The sequence below is a fragment of the Erithacus rubecula genome (genome assembly GCF_903797595.1).
Source record: "Erithacus rubecula genome assembly, contig: scaffold_343_arrow_ctg1, whole genome shotgun sequence".
Taxonomy (NCBI): domain Eukaryota; kingdom Metazoa; phylum Chordata; class Aves; order Passeriformes; family Muscicapidae; genus Erithacus; species Erithacus rubecula.
Genome location: NW_027635989.1, coordinates 36,791 through 40,364, shown reverse-complemented (window position 1 = coordinate 40,364; position 3,574 = coordinate 36,791). Strand labels below are relative to the sequence as shown.

Here is a 3,574-nt window from a genome sequence, read left to right as displayed (position 1 = left end):
AACATCTTTTTCCTCCCTTCAGCTATGCCGAACACGGAGTGATTTCACTTTCACTGGACAGAGAGGAAGAGTTTCCCACGGGATTCCTCAGTTCCGAGCCCTTTCGGAAAGTTCCCGCGCTGGCCTTGTTGCTTTGGTTTCACGCCGCAAGCCGAGGCGCAGGGATGGCTGCGGGAATGGGAGCAGGGCAGGGTTTGCAGCGGCCCCGCGCTCCCGGCCAGCCCCGGCCCCGCCCCGCCCGCGCTGGGCCCGCAGCCCCGGCTCTGCCGCGCTCGTGCCGCCGAGCCCGGCCCGCGCGGGGCCGCGAGCGGGGCCGAGCGCAGCGCCCCCCTCAGGCCGCGCGCCGCGGGCGTTGTGGCCGCACTCGGCGACCGGCGCGATGGCGGAGCTGCCGCTGCCCGCCGCGCTCAACGCCAGCGCCTTCCCCGCCAAGCTGTGGCGCCTGGCGAACAGCCCCAGCGTCCGCTCCGTGCGCTGGGACAGCCGGGGCCAGGGGCTGCTCATCGACCGCTCCCTGCTCGAGCGGGAGCTGCTCAGCCCGGGCGGCGCCCACGGAGCGGGCGGCGAAGGGGCGGGGCCGGGCCCGGACTCCTTCCAAGCCACGCACTTCGGCAGCTTCGTGCGCCAGCTCAACCTCTACGGCTTCCACAAGGTGCCGGGCGATGCCGGCGGCTGGCTCCACTACACGAATGCCAACTTCGTGCGCGACCGCCCCGAGCTGCTGCTCCGCATCCAGCGCCTGACCAGGGCCAACAGGCAGCGGCTGGCGGCGGGGCTGGAGGTGCGCAGCCGGCAGCCCGGCCGCTTCCAGCAGCCGCACACGGAGCGGCCGCTGCCCGCCTGCTGTGCCGGGCAGCCCCCCAGAGCCGGTGAGACGGGCTGCGAGCTGCGGGCGCCAAGGGTGCCGTGGGCTGTGGCCGTGGGCAAGGGCCGGCACAGGGGCAGGAGCGGCGCCGGGGCTGGTGCTGCTCCGTGCCCGGCCCTGGGATGCTTGGGGAGCTCTCCGTGAGTGCGTGTGAGCCGAGGGCTCGGTCGTGGTCAGACCCAGTGGGAGGGAGCCTCCTGGTCCTTTGGAATAGAAGGGAAGAGACCTGGCAGTTGGGTTTCTGGCAGTTGCTTCCTGACAAGGAATGGCAGCAGGACACTTTTCCAAGACAGTTGAACCAATAGGGGACAGTTAAGCAGGCAAGGAACTGTGTTGAATGGCCCCAGAACATGTTTTTTTCTTTCATTACTTCTTTCTCACTCTGCTTGGGAGGATGGGAGTTTTTCTCTTCCCTGGCAGAAATACAGTTGCTGCCGAAGGCCTTGCAAAGCCCAATAGTGACCCAGCCTTCCCTTTGCTTCCTTTCTTCTTCCCTCACTGCTGCACAGCTCCCTCAGGCCAGAACCTCACTGCTGCTGCTGCTGGTGCTGCTGCTGGTGCTGCTGCTGCTGCTGCTGCCTCACGGGAGGATTCAGAGCTGCATCCAGGCCCTTCCAGGGAATGTGCAGGTGCTCAGGAGTCTGAGGCTTCCCCACCAGCTGCCAAGAAAGTCTGTGCCTCCTCTGGACTTTTTGGGGCTTCACCAGTGGAACCATCAAGGGAGCTCATCCGCAAATTTAATCTGCGCAAGCTCACCATTCCGCTGGTTCGCATCGACCCTGAAGCTGCCTGCAGGGCCCTTCGAGAGGGCAGCAGCTGCAAATCTTCAGAGCAGCACAGCCCAGCCAACAGTGCTGCCTCACCTGGGGATTCAGAGGTGCCTCCAGGCTCCTCCAGGATGAGTGCAGCTGCTCAAGTGTGTGAGGCTTCCCCAGAATATCCTGAGGAAGCATTTGTCACTTCTGGACCTCTGGGGGCTTCATCAGTGGAGCCAGGCACAGACACATTTCAATTCCAGCCTGAGCCTGTCATTCCACGAGGTCCCGTGAACCACCAAAGCCCTTTGGTGACAGTTCCAGAGAGCAGCAGCTGCACATTTCCTGAGCAGCACTTGCCATCCTACTGGCCATCAGGTAGGGGAAGAGTTTCTATCCTTGCTTTTCAGAACAATCATGAAAATTGACTGAAATGTTTTCCTGCTGTGCTCTGTCATGGGTTGATCTCAAGTGCAAGTCAGGTAGAAATGTCAAGTGTGCTAGGAAATACAACCATGATAACAAAATTAATCTCAATCTGCTTTTTCTGTCCTTGCTGCCGTTTTGGAGTGGGTTCTTTGCATTTTCCAGACAGCCTCTCTGTAGGGGTGCAAGGGCAAGGCAAATAACCTTTGTCCACGACTGGTCAGTGTCAGGTAAACTCTTTTTTGGAATGAAGTCAAACTAGGACCCTGATAGGATATTGAGAGTTTGCAGGTTGTCTCTCCTTCAGATAATGTTATTAAAATTCCATGAGCTCTGTGCATCCCTGGAGCAGCTGCAGCTATAGAATTCAGCCTCACCCACAAGGATACTTTTTAGAAGAAACTCACAGTTTAAGTTTAGGATGTGTGTCTGCAGGTGTGGGCTCTTCCTTGGTGAATCCGCTTTCTGTGGTCTGTTATTATGAGAAACTGCAAAGCCACCAACTCCAAAAGCTGATGGGGAGATAGAAAAGGCAGTGATTATAAAGTGATTTTGTGTATATGTAGATCAATTTTAAAATCCATCCTTTCATATACATACACATAATTTAGAAGAAAGATTTTTAAGAGGGAGAACTCACTCTCCCAATTCCCTGTGAAGTTTGAGTACATTTCTGGAATTGAGGTTGCTGTGTGCTTCCTGTGGTGTTTGATCCAAGGCAGCATAGAGCTCCGTGTCCCAAAGCCACATTCTGGAGCCTGACCAATGTGTTTGAACTCTTGCAGCCACTCCAGGCACTTCAGCCCCCAGTGCTGCAGCTGGCTATGCTGGTTATGCACCATGGAGAGCCCCCAGGTGGCTCTGGGATACTCCTGGGGAAGAGGAATTGCCCCCCTTGGATCTGGACATGGTGCTTGAGACACTGGAGGAGATGCTTTCGTCCTCCCCGCCTGAAAGGTCTCCCTCTGCTCAGGTAACTCTGCTGAACAGGGATGAAAGGGACTGACTGGGAGCTTTTACAAGTTGTTACTTGGCTGAGAAGCAAAGGCTTCTTGAATTCAGTTGTGAATGGACAGGGAAGGATTTTCTTGGTAAAGTAAGGTTTCTAAAAGAAGAGGAATGAGAAAATCACTCCCCTGAGTGAGGATGAGAGGTGTGAGCCTGTGTTGGCCAAGTTTGAGTGCTCCTTTTCCTGGGAAGAATTCCTCCTGTGGGGCCATTTGTGATGAGTAAGTGAAAGCTTTGTGCATTCTACCAGTCTTTGTTTGATGGGAAAGAAGAGAAGAGTGTTTGGAGAATGGCACTGAAGGCAAAGTGTCCCATGCAGGGAGGGGCATGTGAGAGGTGCCTCTGTTGCAGCAGCTGATGTGGGCTCTGCCTCTTTTGTGTTGGAAGGCCAAGGCAAAGCAAGGGCTGGGCTGCAGCTGCAGCTGCTGTGTGAGCCCTGCCGTGTGTGTAGGTGCTCCCAGAGCCATGTTTGGGGATGGGCTGGAGCTGCAGCTTTCTTGTCCTCTCAGTAAGGTGGTGC

The 3,574-nt window shown here is 57.0% G+C and overlaps 1 pseudogene across 1 annotated transcript; it reads left to right on the top strand.

Moving 5' to 3' along the window:
* Positions 1–369: 369 nt before the first annotated feature.
* LOC306816035 (heat shock factor protein 5 pseudogene) lies at positions 370–2,376 on the top strand (annotated as a pseudogene). The gene is made up of 3 exons (XR_013777883.1): positions 370–869; positions 1,375–1,422; positions 2,354–2,376. The product of XR_013777883.1 is annotated as a heat shock factor protein 5 pseudogene (transcript).
* Positions 2,377–3,574: the final 1,198 nt, after the last annotated feature.